Below are 17,511 nucleotides of genomic sequence, written 5' to 3' on the forward strand. Positions count from 1 at the left end.
TGATTGATTATTTGTGATATTGGGATATGCTTTAATTTTGAATGATTATTTGTGATGCAGTTACTTTCGTTAGTTTTGAATTTTATATTAAAAATATTTATTTGTTTGTTTTTTCATTAATTTTTATTTTTCATTTTGATAAAATCTTATAAACAGGTCGACACGACTGACCCGTTTAATAAATGGGTCGTGTTAGGGTTGAGGAATCTTGACCCGTTTAATAAACATGTCGGGTTAGTGTTGACCTATGTAGTCGAATACTCATGACTTGACACGACATGAACCCGACACGCGAACACGAATTGCCACCCCTAATTGTAAGTATCACTGACCATGCTAACGGAACAGGCCATAAAGATTCACGAATGTACAAACATTGTGGCCAGTGTTTGGCAGGATCTTCGTTACTTTCAAAAACAGACAGTAAAGCCTCTCTCTCTCTCTCTCTCTTTTGATATTGCTCATGAAAGATTTGTAAGACAGATCTTGCTAATAAAAAAAACCCCAGTTCTTTTCCTTAACGATTACATCTTTCTTCGCATGACAGTCTCTCATTCCCTCTAAGGTTGGAACATTTGCACGGCACTTGAAGTCTACCTCGGTTCACTGTCTCTAAAGGCAGCAATCTTTAAGGCCAAGGTATGCTACCATAGTCTCTCTTCTTTTAGCTTACAGTATGTTGCACTACTATATCTCTGAAGTTCGAGTGAACTTTTGGACTCACTGGACTGCTTTAAGTTGTAAGGATTCAATCAGAGCACAATACCTTGCTTAGTACTATTTGAAGATTATATAACAGTAGTATCTATATGGTAGCTAGACAATCAAGATTGATTATTGAAAAAACACTGCAGCTACCACATCAAGATTGATTTTAGAACAAGACCCCCTTTTTATTTCTACATCTTTTTTTTTATGAATTTTTATTTTTTTGATGAATCTTTTTAATTCCACATCTTAATCATACTATATTTATTTCAACTTAGTGAATATTATTCCTTGGCCTATAGTCCATAAGGTAACCTCTTTTCCAGTAGAAAAAGCTGTACTTAGCTTACTAAAGCTTGTTAAGGTAGCTACACCTACTCACAGTTTTCTCTTATTTTCTAAGCCGTAGAGTGGTTGATTTTAATGCTCTGGCGGCTGGCCGAGTAGAAGGTATAAGTCAATGAATAAATTTTTTTTTTTTTTTCTTTATTCAATTTGTGACTACCAGTCATAGGGACCCAGGGCTGGTAGTTGAGACTTGATCAGACTTCTATCCTTTTCCTTTGGGTAATGATCCACATCCACGTCTCATTTTACTTTATTTATTTCATTTTATCTCTTTGTTTTGATATAACTTATTTTTTATTTTGTTTAGAAAATAAATTGGAAAAATTCAAAAAAGTACAATTGAACTTGTAAAAAAAGATTGGTTTTGAAACATGCATAAACAAATACCAAATTAAGCGCATAATTTTATTTTTTTTGAAAGAAGCACATAAATAATTTATATTCCCTTTTAGTATTTCAAAATTTTAAACTTATAATTTCAACCTAAAAATTTTAAAACACATAGATTTCATTGTAATTCCCGTCAATTATTCAAAAAAAAAAAAAAAACATATATGGATACAACAAGATCTTATAAGATTTTTACAATATCCTTATTTTGAATTATATATGGTAAGTCCAAGTGTGTGTTATATATATATCAACCTATGATGGGTCATCAATTCAACTTGTTATGAAAAAGTTTTGAATTTATTATGCCCATAAAATAATTCCTTAAAAAAAATTACAAACATAACAAGTTAAATGAACAGTTTATAGGATAAAATTATAATATTTTAAATGATTTTAATACTTAATTAATAAGAAGAAATATCAAAAGTTCTATAATTCAATAGATAACTTGTTCTCGTTTATTAAGAATTAGGGTTCAAATCTCCCTTATAATCATTATAACTATCAAATTATTTTATAAAATTATGAAATGAGGTTGTATGTACAAATTTAATCAAATTAAACTATATAATAAAATGAATTTCTTTAGGGTTTTTGCCCCTTCAATTATGCAAAAATTTTGTAGGGTGGGCCTATTTTCAGAGTGTAATTGCCTTTCCGACAGTGTCATTAATTACTAAGAAAAACGTGCGTGGAAAATTTTTCCTTTATTATTTTATTAATTTCTTTTGTCATATAACCGAACCATGTAATTATCACTTAAATGTCCGAAATGTAAACAACTATATAACTGGTTTTTTAAATTAAATCAACAAAATATCTTAGCTAGCCACGTATTTGCCTATCAGTCGTTTTTTTTTTTTTTTTTCTGCCACAGCTAGCCACTTCAAAGCAAAGGTGGGGCCTAATTAGAAAACATACTCCACTTTTTGCTTGATGTTGTGAAAAAAAATTATTTATGTCTAAACAAAGCACTTTACTTGACAAAAAGTCACAATAATTTAAAATTAGTTTATAATCTCACACATAAACCCACTATAAGTATGAAAATAGGCTAATTTAAAAAGATTGTAAAATTATTGTCAATTTTTGTTGTGTCCCATCTTTGCTGTATTCTCTCATTCGCAACAACTTTTGCCTATCTTTTTTATTTTATTTTTTGGTTCATAACATTTTAATTAGCGGTCCCATATTTGACCCAAAATAACATTTTGAAAAACTACTTAATAACTTTGTAGGTTACTAGAACCTTAGAAATTGTCATTATCTCTTTTCTCTTCTATCTCTTAGCTTTTTCCAAAGTTTTTAATTCTGGATTTTTGCAATAATCCCAAATTGATGTATATTCTATTTTGTAGGTATATTGCTATATACTATGAATAATTTTATTTATTTATTTTCTCAATTTATTTTAAGAAATCAAATTAGATGTTTAAATTAACTATTATGTAAAATCATTCATAGAAAAATAAATATAGATTATTATATGAAATTGGGAGGGAATACGTACAACATACATGATGAATGGGGAGGGTTGTAATTCGCTCAATTGGTGAAAAAAATTTATTATCAAGTGAAGTTTTTGAACTCGAATATTAATACTAAAATTAATTAGCGCCTGAAACTAATAATAAAATAATAATATATATTTTTTATAAGAATATACAGAAGCAAAAAAAATTAAAATTTTGTCATAATTATCATATAATAATATAATATACAAGAATCAAGATCACAAGACAGCGTGGTGATTGGAAGCCTCGACCGTGCTAAGCGTGGACATCACGAGATTCCCGACAGTGGATGCGCTTGGTTTGCGTCATGTTATGTTATAAAATACTAATGGAATTAGTTTTAGACTTATTAGTTGCTTTGAACATCTAAATTATATATAGTAGTATTATAGAACCAGTCGATGCTTATTCTCGAGTAATATTATATTATACTAGCAAATTTCATTATTTTGAATAAATATATATATCGAGCTGGTTGGTCATGGGATTTTCGATTTTGACTGTTTATTTAGAAACTTTTAGAATTTACATTCTTTGCTGATACCATATACGGGAGATGAGGTACAAGTGGCCCTGTTTCAAATGCATCCCTCCAAGGCACCAGGGCCCGATGGAATGTCTCCGTTCTTCTTCCAACGGTTTTGGCCCATCGTAGGGCCGGATGTCACCTCGGCGGTTCTCTCAGTGTTGCACTCAGGTCACTGCTTGCGGAAGATGCAACACTCCCACGTGGTGCTCATACCCAAAAAACCAAACCCGGAGTACATCACCGAATATCGGCCCATTAGCTTGGGAAACGTGGTTGCCCGCGTGGTTTCAAAGGTATTAGCAAATCGAATAAAGAAAATCCTGCTAAGCGTCATCTCTGACTCCCAAAGTGCATTTGTCCCTAGTAGACTAATCACAGACAATACCTCGGTGGCATACGAAATGTTGCACCGCACGCGAAACAGACGAAAAGGAAAAATAGGACATATGGCAGTAAAGTTCGATATTAGCAAGGCCTACGATAGAGTTGAGTGGAACTTTCTCAAACAAATTATGCTAAAGATCGGTCTACCTGAACAATGGGTTGCCATGGCCATGGCCATGGAAACGGTGCAAACGTCCTCCTATTCTTTCCTCATAAATGGCGAGCCAAGGGGGCATATCACACCAACCCGGGGGATCAAACAAGGTGACCCTCTTTCCCCTTATCTTTTCCTTTTGTGCGCTGAAGGCCTTTCTTCTTTATTAAAGCAGGCCACCTCATCGGGACAGTTGCATGGCATCCCTTCATGTCGGGGGGGGGGGGGGAATGCAGATTTCGCACCTCCTCTTCGCCGATGATAGTCTTCTCTTCTGCGAGGCCACCCCAAACGATTGTCACAAACTCCTGAGCATCCTCGGTGCTTATGAAGCAGCCTCAGGGCAAGTCGTTAACCGACATAAAACTTCCCTCTTCTTCAGTCAAAATACAAGGTTTGAGACTAGAGAGGAAATCCAGAGCATGCTGGGTGCCCATGTGACTATTGATTTTGATAAATACCTTGGATTGCCTATGGTGGGAGGGAAATCAAAAGTCAATACATTTAAGGAGTTGCAAGAGAAGATTACAAAGAGGGTGATGGGGTGGAAGGAGAAGAATATATCGAAGGCCGGACGAGAGGTCTTAATAAAAAATGTTGCTCAGGCCATTCCAACGTATTCTATGAGCTTATTCAAAATCCTTAAGACAATTTGTGATGGGATAAACTCTGCCCTCTCTAAATATTGGTGGGGGCAGACCCGTAATAAGAAAACAATCCACTGGATAAATTGGAGCAAGCTTTGTGGACCGAAGTGGAAAGGGGGAATGGGATTCAAGGATATACATGCATTCAATATAGCGATGCTCGCCAAACAAGCATGGCGACTACTCACAAAGACCCACTCATTGTTTTACCGAGTTTACAAGGCTTGCTATTTCCCGTCGTGCACTTTTATGGAGGCCGAACTGGGAACAAACCCCTCCTTTGTATGGCGAAGCTTGCTTTAGGCCCACGAGGTGATCAGAGAGGGTTCGATTTGGGAGGTGGGCCATGGGAGATCAATTGGGGTCAGTTCTCACAAGTGGCTACCCCGACCCCCACAGTTCTTGGTTGGAGTTAATACATGCTTGAAGGTACGAGACTTGGTTAGTGAAGAAACCAACGAGTGGAACCACAGTTTGTTGGCGGCCACGTTTACCCTGTCCACAATGAAGGACATTTTGCGGTGTAAGAAGGGAGACTTGAACTCGAGGGATAGTTTGAAGTGGAAGGAAAGCAAAAACCGGGTCTTCTCAGTTCGAACAGCATATCAGGTGGCGCTCAGACTAAACAAACCTCCAATTGGGGAACACTCCTTGGACGCACATGACCAGCGCATGTGGAAGAAGTTATGGTCACTCAATATTCCCCCAAAGGTCCGCACCTTTATGTGGCGGGCATGCCTGGACGTCCTCCCCACCAAAGCTAATCTCACTCGGCGAAAGGTGCGAATAGATGACAGATGCTCTATATGTTGTCAACAAAGTGAAACTACGTGCCACATATTATGGGAATGCCCGTTAGCCCGTAACGTGTGGGCCTTAGTACGGGGAAAGCTTCAAAAGAGCAACGCAGTGACTGTCAACTTCCTTATGCTGGCACGTCAAATGATGGATAGGCTTGACAGAAAGGAGCTCGAAGTGTGGTCTATTACGGCGTGGTCTATATGGAATGCAAGGAACCGTGTCCAATTCAAGCAAGTGCAGACCGACCCCACTGATATATATAGGCAAGCGTCTGAGTTTTTAGAAGAGTACCAACGGTTAGCCAAGCCTCCCTCAAGTACAACCTGAATTTTTGACGAGGTGCAATATCCTTATTGCATGATCATCAGGGGTTGGTGTGGCTCAAAGAAGGACGATATTGGCCTTAGTGGGGCTATGTAAGTTTCGCATGGTTGGACATGGCTAATCTTTGCATGGTTTTATTAGGCGGGGGTGTAGTGGGAAACCAACAGGCAAATTTTGCTTTAGAAGGGATTGGTGATGTGAGGTTTCCCTGCTTTTTCTTTGTCCTGGGTGTCAGGCTAGCTGTGTAGGCCTGAAATGTCTCAGGACCCGTACTTACTCTTGTACCTTGTCATTGTTTTAATATAAATATAAATTCTATCTTTTCAGTCAAAAAAGAACCAACAATTTGTGGAAGGGCCACCTGCAGAAAACTTTTATAGTTCTGTTGTCTCGATATTCTACGTCGTGGGGCTTGCTTATTCACAAGTGCCAACTACCCCCGACAGTCTCCAGTACACAGCGTTCGTACAAAAAATGGCAAAAAATTCAAAGCTGTTTGTTACGAAAATTTATTACAGCATTCATACTAAAAAAAAATATAAAAAATAAGGGTTCAATAATTGATTTTGTTGTTTAAACAACACAACACATATTTTCATAACACTTAAAACAATATTACTAGAACAACGTTATCAAACCAGCTCTTATATATATATATATATATATATATATATATATATATATATATATATATATATATATATATATATATATATATATATATATATATATATATTGTTTTAGATGTTATTTTTAAAAAGACCCTTTGTAAAATATGTTTTAGATTCATATGTGTTCTAAATACTCTAATACCAATTGAAAATTCTTATTTTGATCAGAAACAATTTATGCAGTAAAATAAATAAAAGAATTCAACAAGTTTGTTATGAAATTCAGTAACACACAAACACATGTATTAATTACATACATAAATAAAATACCATATCTAAGACAAATAACAAAAATGAAAGCAGTAAAAGCACCCACAAATTTGGTAATGAAGTATGTAAAGACATAATAGAAAATTGATTTGAATTTTCAGTCTATTAGGATATTAGATCTCAATTGTCTCAAATTCTATCAAATCTTAGCCAAATAATTAATTAAATTAATTATGCATTAGATCTAAATCAAATAAACATAGATCATATGAACACCAAGAATGATAATCTAGAAAAACTTTTGAAACTATTGTTTCAAAGTATAAAACCTAGAGAAGATTTAACTTAAAAAATCCTCAAGACAACAATTTACTAATATAATTGAAGTTTGTACAATAGACTTAACCCTAAATTTATTGCTACTTCATGTAGTACTTACTAGCGTGACCATACATAGCTCTAAATCTATACTCTTCTACAGTGAAACTATTGCATACAAAATTTTTTGTTTGTGACTTGGAGATCTCCACTCGAACATTTTAGATCAATAATTGTGGTTAACTAATTTCACACAAACTTCCCTGTTTGTGGCTCCAAGAAATCGACTTGAAGGTTTTGACTAGCAACTGCTATAAACTAGATTTCTATATGACTTCATACAAGATCTGCACTAAAGCAGCAACAACACTGTGTTGATTCTTCTTTATGTGCTCTTGAACTCTCATGGGTTGAATAGATGGAGACTCAAATCTACTTTGAAAGTCTCCAATATAGTGAGATTGATAGAAACTCAGTTATACAAACCTAAGTCGTTAAAACGGTGATTTCTCTCTCTGAAAGCTTCTCTAGGGATAGCTTATGAAGTCCTTTAAATATCACAAAAAATGATCACGAATTGTGCTTAAAACACGTAGGTTATAGGCTTTTTCGCGTTTCAAATTTTTGTTGATATCACAATCTTGATCAATCAAACTAGGTGTCAAGCTACAATCAAAATTATTGATCAATCGAGCCAGAAGTTGAACTAGAAGAAACTTTGTTTTCTTACTCTAAATTGATTATTTCTTGATCTGAACTTGGGTCTTTGTCCTGGACATTGAAGTGCACATTTAACACAATCAAGACTTACCAAAAACAGTATAAATGGATTACATTTTATCACGGTTTTCCAACCTAAAAATATGGACTCTACACAACCTTGCCAAAATACAGGGAAGGCTCTACATTTTATATTAGAATGTACAGATACAATGAGTTTGAGATACAAAAGGAGTTTGAAATACAAATAACTCTATCTTATCTTATCACAATCTATAGATTTGTTTGAGTTTGTATTTTGTATTATAGTTATCACTTATCACAACTACTTGAACTCTTGGAATCTGTAAGCTAGCTCTTATTTTTAACATGTCCCCGCAAGCTCAACAGTATGGGAACTACAGTGAGGTTGGTCCAAAGTAGAGCAAATTTGGAAGAAGATAATAGCTTTGTAAAGATATTAGCTATCTGATCTCGACTAGATAGAAAACAAATAACAAGAGAGCCATCAGCAACCATATCATGAACAAAGTGAAAATCAATTCCACATGCTTTATGCGAGCATGGAAAATAGGTTTTGAAGATAGATAGGTAGCTCCAATGCTGTCACTCCAGAGAATAGGAGACTATGACACAAGAGCATCAAATTCGAATAAAAGAACTCATAGCCATTTAACCTCTGCAGCAGCATTAGCAAGGGCTTTGTACTCACCTTCTGTATTGGAGTGACCACAGTGACTTGGTTCTTACAACCCCATGAAATGAGATTATCACCTAGAATAATGTAGAAACCTCCATTAGATTGATGATCATCATGGTCGACAACTAGCCCAATCTACATCACTAAAGGCTTTGATAGGCCAAATACGTATTGACCGCTTGTGATGAATTAAGTTGATTAAGTAGCCAAGTTATTAATTAATCAAATTAACATGCAAAGCGTGGTAGCACAAACAAATCACCAATTAAACTAAGTATGCAGCGGAAAATAAATGACACGGTGACTTGTTTACGAATGGGAAAAATCTACATGGTAAAAACCCCACCGGGTGATTTTAAGGTCACCACTCCCAAAATTCCACTATTATCACAGCAAGCGGTTACAAGTAAAGGAATCCCAAGTACCTTACCAACCTACAGTTGAACTCTTACCCCAATACCCAATTGGATTTGTTCTGTAGTGACAATTTCTTCTTTCAATACACGACTCCCAAGTACGTGACTAACCAATTGTGCAGATCCCAGTACACGACTTAAATCACCAACTAGAGAAGATTGTTGGCTGCAAAGTTCTTCAATTCATCCACACGATAAAGATCAAGAGGATGCTCGGTTACAAAACCCTACGGTGCATACTACATAGCAACTTCTTCACAAGAGAGATGAACTAGGGCAAGAACTTTGTCTCAAGTCACAATTTGCATGAACAAGGATTTCTCAATACTTGTGCAACTTGCGTACCTTTGACGGCCCTTAAAATAATCATTTTATATGTCTAGGGTTAGGAGAAAAGAATGCCCAAAGACACATCTACGGATTGGAATCAAAACAGAATTCAAAATCTGTTTTTCTTAAACCTCAATAGATAGAGGTATCGAGATGCTGTCGAGCAGCTGTCGAGCCACGGGGCTAAAACAGCTCTTTAAACCTCAACACATGCTAGCTGTCAAGCTTTAATGAATGTGCACTTTTCAGCTTGTTTCTTGGACAGACTTGATGATTTCAACACTTGATCTTGAAACATAGTTTCTTGAAGTATAAAACTCATCCTAAATCTACCCAATTATAAGTAAAGTGCGTTTTATCAAAGGATTAGCCAATTACATAAATGAATGACATATGTTCTTAACAAGTGAAACACATATGTCCTAACAATCTCCCCCTTTTGCAATCCGTAACAAAACCACAACTAACAAATGAATATATGAGAGAAGTCATAAATCACTCAACTCATATTCACTTGTTGAATACAATAAAATCTAACCTAACACAAACTCTTGAAAATTTTTGCAAGAAGAGAGTTTATGGCAAGTAGACTTTGACAACCTGTATTTCTGAAACACTTTAAACAAAACTCATCAAGGCATCTTAGTGTGAAACAAAAATAATATATTGCATACAAGTATAAGAATCATGTGTATAAAGAAAGAAAAGAAACAACACATGTAGAAATAGGTGAAAGAAACATACAACATATAAAGATAATAAGTCCAATGTATGTCATAAAATGGTCACAAGACCTAGGTATAAGAAGACAATGTATCTAAAGTAGAGAAAAGAAAAAGATACAAGTAATCCTCACTACATCCCTCAAACAACAACACTCCCCCTATCAAAAATGTCCCTATACAAGCTCTCCCCCTAAGTATGACTAATCTCATAACCTAAAACTACTCCCCCTTTTTGTCACGAGTGACAAAGAGTAAAGCGTCAAGTGGACATCTTATCGGTAGAGCTAGCATCTCCATCATCATCATCCGAAGCATCATCGTCATCACCATCATCATCCGATGACTCGAAAGCCATAGGAGGTGGTGGAGGAGAAACCTCAGGAGCAAAACCACCTATGGTCGCTTGTCGCTGAGCAATGCGACCAACACGAACATTCACCTGATACAACTCTATAGAGAGTGTATCTAGGCGAGCATCCATGCGCTGAAGCTGCACCATGATGTCTCCCAGTGACACATTGCTTGTAGAAGAGGAGGGAGCGGATGAGGCTCAAGCAGATCTAGATGGAGCGGAATGGGAGAAAGGAGCTGCTGAATCCGTCTGTCGCGACCTAAACTGTGCCTTATTACGTTTGACGGTAGCGGCGTCTATGGCAACCATGACATGAAAAGGGTCGGAGAAGGGAAAAAGGATGGAAAAGTGGCGTAAAATCCTCGTGATAGCAGAAGGAAAAATGAGCTTATCACGGGTAGCCGAATCCTTATACACATCTATGATAGAGAAGATAAAATGTGAAGGAAAGTCAATGGCAAGATCCTCAAGAAGAGACAACAAATAGCGAGCACGAGGCTCTGTGATAGAGTTTTAGTGAGAGAGAGGATACAAAATAAAAGTCATAACCATGTTTAAGAAACGAGGACCTTTAGCAAAAGGTCGACATGACGTAAACTAGTGCTTACCCCAATCAGAAAGGCGCTCATAGAAAGTTGTGATCATCTCGTCTTTGGACACTGTCCGTAGACGCTCACAACCGGGGTAATCAGGATGTGCAACCCTCGGAGCCTGAAGCACATCAGATACCAACTTTGGTGTGACAACTATGTGCGTACCTCGAACGCGAGTGTGAAAGAGAGGTACTGAAGAATCAAATCCATGCATGTTGGAGTAAAATCTTGGATCAGCACGGAAGGACAAGTGACCGGGACGTCACACAGTGACTCTCATTCCCATTTGTGAAAGACATTAGGAAGGCCAGTGTCGGCGAAGTCCACCAGAACAACTTGGGGTTCTGAATGAACACCTCGTTTAAAAAAGTTCTCTGAGAAGTCTTGATGGGCTTTCTCATCACGGAACCGAACAGAAAGAGGAGTAGGATCAAAAGATGAAGAGCCCCAAGAGCGAAGAGGGTTCTGGGACGGAACAGACTTACATTTTGGTGTCATAGACACTACTAACGTAAACAGAAAGAGGAGGGGGGGGGAGAAAGAAACACTCAAAAAAGTCCCAAAATCATTCAAATATAACAAGTATAGTGATAAGAGAGAACGCATGCATGGGAAATGCATGAACATGTGACATGCAATATAAACAGCATCATGGGCTCAGCCCAATCCAATCCTAACAGCACACAAACAGTGTGCACACATCTAAATGCATGAGAATACTGTTTGAATGCTAATGTGATGCAATGCATGGAGTTTTTAAGATTAAATCTACAAAACCCATCCCAAAAATTGCAATAATAACTCATCAAATGTGAAAAACCCCAAAATTTTTCAAAAACCTCAAAACCTAGGTTTCAAAACATGAAATGCATGTAAATGAGAAAGATTAGATGCTTACCAAGTGAAGAAAAACCTGAATAAGCATGAGGAAACCTTGGGTAGAGGTTTGGAATGAGAGAAAGAGGTTTAGAAGGTGAAGAGACAGAGCTACCGAGAGAGAGATCGAGAGAAATGAAGAACCGGATCACACAGAGCCTTTAAAAAGAGGTTTAGTAAATCTCGATAGATATAGGTGTGAAGAGGTGTCGAGACATCTGTCGAGGAAGGTGTCGAGCAAAACATCATGGATAGATAGAGCTATCGAGAAGGTGTCAAGGACCAAAGCAAGGACACGAGAACAGAAGCTCAATCGATCCACCAGGTGTCGAGAAGCTATCGAGAGGTCAGAAGGTTTCTCGATCAATCCAGAAGGTGTTGAGAAGCTGTCGAGATTGTGATAAGAAAAAGGTAGGAAGCTCGACAGACAACCAGGTATCGAGGAGGTGTCGAGCTAGCTTTTAAAAGCAGTTTTTCGAGAAGGGAAAAACACAAACATGAATGCAATCACGCATGCAACTCAACCAAAGATCCAATCAACATATTAGACTCTCAAAATTATCTCTCAACAACAATCTGAAGCACATGGATCCCAAAACACACACTCACACACTAAACAAGTCTAACCGATTTTATATTTCAAAAACAAGTTAAGACAATTTAGTGAGTATTCATCAACACGTGTAAACCTTGTGATGGTTAAATCACATTGTATCTGCACATGTATCAAAAGTAGCAAAGAATATTACGTGTTGTGTGTGAAAACATCGCAAGATTGCATAAGTGTCTCTATGTTATGACGATTTGAGATATAAGAAAATTACTTTAACTCATACACAATCATAACTGTTTGATGGGAACTATCACTTTTGAAGTACATCCTATAATTCCTACATCTCCTAGAAACACGCTTGCAATCATGTTTAAAGCATTTTTGATCTTTTTGCTTTTATTTTCTTTGCATATTTTCTTTTAATTAAGCAAACCATGCATGGGTATACAAAGGAGAGAAAAGAAATACCTAATTATGTTAAGCCTTTTGACATTGCACTTTTGCTATGCCGAAGCATACAGATGTCATTGACATTGCACTTTTGCTATACCGAAGCATACAGATGTCATATCATCATTGACGGGTAACAGTGGTGAGATGGTTATTTATGCATTTCTCTTAGGATTTTCTTGTCCTACCCGTCAAAAAGAATGATACAAGTGTTAAGTACAAGAGATCACTTAACCTTACTCATCACAAACAAAGAGCTACAAAGCTCACTTACTTAGTTGTGCATAGAGAATGCTCATCTAAGCTACAAGAAATACAAAGTTTAGAATACTCTGTTTCAATGGCCATTTTAAGGTTCACAAGAACCGATGTACACATACACACACTGTTTTTGTATTTTTCAATTTTTATTTTTATTTTTTTCTGAAAAACAAAATAAAACACAAACTGAAAGTAAATAAAAAAAAAAACATGTTAAACAAAGCAAAACAATGCATAAAACTAGACTGACTCAAAACGGTAAAGCAAAACACACAAGTAATGCAAAAACAAAAACACGAAGGGGAGAGAGAGAAAAAGTGAATAAATCACTTGGAATCCTTTTCCTTCTACACCTTGGAAGAACCTTTCTTTTTTGCAAATCCTTAAACCAGTGATGAGGGGGAAGCATTAAAACCGTTTAAGTTCGAAAGGAACATAAGGGCTTTGAGAAGATCTCCAAGAGGAGCAAGAGAGGTTTGAAGCTGATTCTGGTTCCTAGATGCTATCATGCCATTGCTCTGTTGAGTGGCTAACCACTTAAAGCAATTTGATCAAGTATGACCGGCAATACCACAATGATGACAGAGATGTTGCTTCTTTTGTTTAGGCTTTTGAAAGTTAGCCTTTTTAGTCCTAGGGTTTTTAGTTTCCTTCTTCTCAAGCTTAAGGGGTGCTCCTAAAATGGACTTACCCTTGTCTAGGTTCTTGCTTGCTAATTCAGTTTTAACATCTTTGTTCTCAAAATTAAGGTTATTAACAGGAGGAACAAAAACAGTAGTACTAGCAAAAGCAATATTAGAGGAAGAGAATTCATACCCCAATCTTATTCGATCAGAAGCAGATTTTTGAATGCTAAGCATCTCATCTAGCTTCGCACTTGAAGTCCTCTCCAATTGAGCTCTAACTTGAAACAACTCCGCTTCAAGCTTGTTGGTCTTCTCAGCCAAGAAATTGTTCTCGAATCTCAATGCCCCAATTGTCTAATTAGCTTCATCAAACTTAGTGGAAAGCTCTTCACGGTCAAGTTCCACATCACTGAGCTTCTTGGTGGCTAGCCTGTAGAGTTTCTCATGCTTCTCAGAAAGCTTGTACAGTTTTTCATAAGTAGTATGGATATCATCTTGATCATCCATCTTTTCAAACTTGGATTCCACCAGTTCCTCTTCGCCATCCACGTTTTCCACAATCCCCTCAGTAGGATTAACAGTGGCAATGAAGGCATTTAAAATTTCGTCATCCTCATTGTCGAAATCATCCTCAGGCTCAGCGTCGCTCAAAGTAGTAGCAAGTGCCTTACTCTTCCCAATGCTCTTGAGATATATGAGACACTCTTGTTTCATGTGACTGAAACCTTGACACCCGAAACACTTGGGTCCTGCAGGAACAGTGTACTGACCACCATCCCTAACATCCTTCTTCCCTTTATCTTGGCTCTTGAACTAAGAAGAACTGGATTGCCTACGATCCTTGTCGAAGCCTTTTCCATTGGCATTTTTCATGAATTTCTTGAATTTTCTGGTGATGTAGGACTTCATCTTAGAATCTTCATCGTCTGAAGACTCATCTATCTCACTGCTCTTGGCCTTCAGTGCCATGCTCTTGCCTTTAGCCGACTTGCCAATTCTAGTTAACCCTAGCTCATAGGTTTGCAGATTACCAACCAGCTCAGTTAGAGGAATCTTGTCAATATCCTTTAATTCTTCTATTGCCATGATCTTGGCATGGAATCTCTCGAGTAGAGATCGGAGCACTTTTCTCACAATCTTGGGTTTAGAAATAGTTTCCCCAAGATTGAAGGCTGAGTTCACTATGTCCTTGAGCTTGGCATAAAATTCATCGAACGACTCATCCTCCTGCATCTTAATTTCTTAGAAGCTTGTAGTGAGCCTCTATAGCTTCAAATCTTTGACAGCCTGTGTTCCCTCATAGGTTGTCTGAAGGATGGTCCATGCTTCCTTAGCAGTTTTAGTGGAGGATATCTTCTTGAACTCCTCATTAGTGACCGCACTGAATAAGGCATTCAATGCTCTGTTGTTGAAGTTTGCTGCCTTGATCTTAGCATCATCCCAATTGGCCAACGCTTCTTTAGGCTTGGTCTAACCTATCTCTACAACTTGCCACACCTTCTCATCTAGAGACTGCAAGAAAGCCCTCATGCGTACTTTCCAGTATGCATAGTTAGTACCATCAAACAATGGAGGTATAATTAGAGACTAACCTCTATCCATGACAATCAGGGGTCAATGGATCACACACAAAGATTAACCCTAATTAGAGTGTGTCTGCTTTGATACTACTTGATAGGCCAAATACGAATTGACCCTTGTGATGAATTAAGTTGATTAATTAGCCAAGTTATTAATTAATAAAATTAACATGCAAAGCATGGTAGCACAAACAAATCACCAATTAAACTAAGTATGCAGTGGAAAATAAATGACACGGTGATTTGTTTACGAAATGGGGGAAACCTACTCGGCAAAAACCCCACCGGGTGATTTTAAAATCACCACTCCTGAAATTCCACTATTATCACAACAAATAGTTACAAGTAAAGGAATCCCAAGTAACTTACCAACCTACAGTTGAACCCTTACCCCAATACCCAATTGGACTTGTTCTGTAGTGACAATTTCTCCTTTTAATGCACGGCTCCTAAGTACGTGACTAACCAATTACGCGGATCCCAGTACGCGACTTCAATCACCAACTAGAGAAGATTGTTGGCTGCAAAGTTCTTCAATTCATCCACATGATGAAGATCAAGAAAATGCTCGATTACAAAACCCTACGATGCATACTACAGAGCAACTTCTTCACAAGAGAGATGAACTAGGGCAAGAACTTTGTCTCAAGTCACAATTTGCATGAACAAGGATTTCTCAATACTTGTGCAACTTGCGTACCTTTTACGGCCCTTAAAATAATCCTTTTATATGTCTAGGATTAGGTAAAAAGAAGGCCTAAAGACACATCCACGGATTGGAATCAAAACAGAACTCAGAATCTGTTTTTCTTAAACCTCGATAGATAGAGGTATCGAGATGATGTCGAGTAGCTGTTAAGCCACGGTGCTAGAACAGCTCTTTAAACCTCGACACATGCTAACTGTCGAGCTTTAATGAATGTGCACTTTTCAGCTTATTTCTTGGACAGACTTGATGACTTCAATACTTGATCTTGGAACACAGTTTCTTGAAGTATAAAACTCATCCTAAATCTACCCAATTACAAGTAAAGTGCGTTTTGTCAAAGGATTAGCCAATTACATAAATAAATGACATATGTTCTTAACAAGTGAAACATATATGTCCTAACAGGCTTGAAGAGAATTGAATATAGAGCGTCTGAGTTGCAAACCAAAGTGTAATGTAGTGTTTGTTTGAGATAATGCAAAAGACGCTTGACATAGTGCCAATGAATAGATGTGGGGCAATGCATGTATTGAGAAAGCTTGTTAACTATGAAATTAATATCGAGGCGAGTTAGGGAAAGATACTTTAAGGTTCCAACAATGCTTCTATACATACTTTTTAGTATATAGCTTAGTTTAGTCTAGCCCATCAGGCCTAGCCCATTATCCTGTACTTGTAGTACACTCATATTACTTGTACTTCACACATATTTAGTGTATATAAGACTCTTTATTGTACAGTGTTATTCACACAAAATATACAGACTATTTAATCTTTCTCTCTCTTACTTTATATTCTTAACATGGTATCAGAGCCATTCCTCTAATTTTCTAGTATCTGTGGTTATCTCTGGCATTCTTCTGCTGCCCTTGCCTTCATCTAGTAACCACTGTTAGAAGCAAGTTACCGCCATCAAGCCACTACAATCCTTGGATTCAGTCTGTTCTCTCATCAAATCGTTGAACCACAGCCACGAATTTTCACGCACCTACACGCGCTGCCAGAAGTTTCTACAAGTTGAACACGTACTGCCAGTTCCACTGATGTGCTTCCACGCACTGATGTTGTTCCACGCACTGATGTTGTGTTGCCACGCTCCTAATTCAATCCGCGTGAAGCCACGCCAGCCCTAAGTGACATCATCCTACCATGTCAGCGTATTGCATCATCCGCCTATGTCAGCACATGTCAACAGTTGACTTTGACTGTGGACCGTTGACTTTGATTGTTAACCGTTGACTTTTTAACCAAAGTCAAAATTTTCGATTCAGCCTATCTTGCTCAATTTTTCACGTAGATTCCGTTTTTGGGTTCAGTTTCTTCATTTGAGGTCCCTAAATCCCTCTTTTTGGTGATTTTCTTCATTATGGCTCAAGAAAACGAACAAGACACGTCCTATCACCGTTATCCTGGATGGTCCTTTTACTTATCATGCATGGTCTCAGAATATGAATGTCTATCTCAAGGGTCACAAACTATGGTGTTATGTAACTGGTTTGATTCCCAAGCTAGTGCCAATACCTAAGTCCAAAGCTGCAACTAATGTCGATGCCTCTAAGACTACTGTTGCAGAGGATGATTATGAAGCACGCCTAGAGGAATGAGAAAGTATTCAGAGT

At 37.3% G+C, this 17,511-nt stretch overlaps 1 protein-coding gene across 4 annotated transcripts in view; it reads left to right on the forward strand.

Moving 5' to 3' along the window:
* The first annotated feature begins 347 nt into the window (after nt 1–347).
* Nucleotides 348–17,511, forward strand: part of LOC142610698 (protein DETOXIFICATION 25-like) — a 39,060-nt gene continuing 21,896 nt past the window's right edge. For 2 of the 4 annotated variants that reach the window (XM_075782603.1, XM_075782600.1), the window contains exons 1-2: nt 348–423; nt 548–639. The gene's annotated coding sequence lies outside the window, so the exon portion shown is untranslated. The other 2 variants (XM_075782602.1, XM_075782601.1) reach the window with 2 other exon arrangements.

The sequence above is a fragment of the Castanea sativa genome, chromosome 9, assembly GCF_040712315.1.
Source record: "Castanea sativa cultivar Marrone di Chiusa Pesio chromosome 9, ASM4071231v1".
In the NCBI taxonomy this organism is placed as follows: domain Eukaryota; kingdom Viridiplantae; phylum Streptophyta; class Magnoliopsida; order Fagales; family Fagaceae; genus Castanea; species Castanea sativa.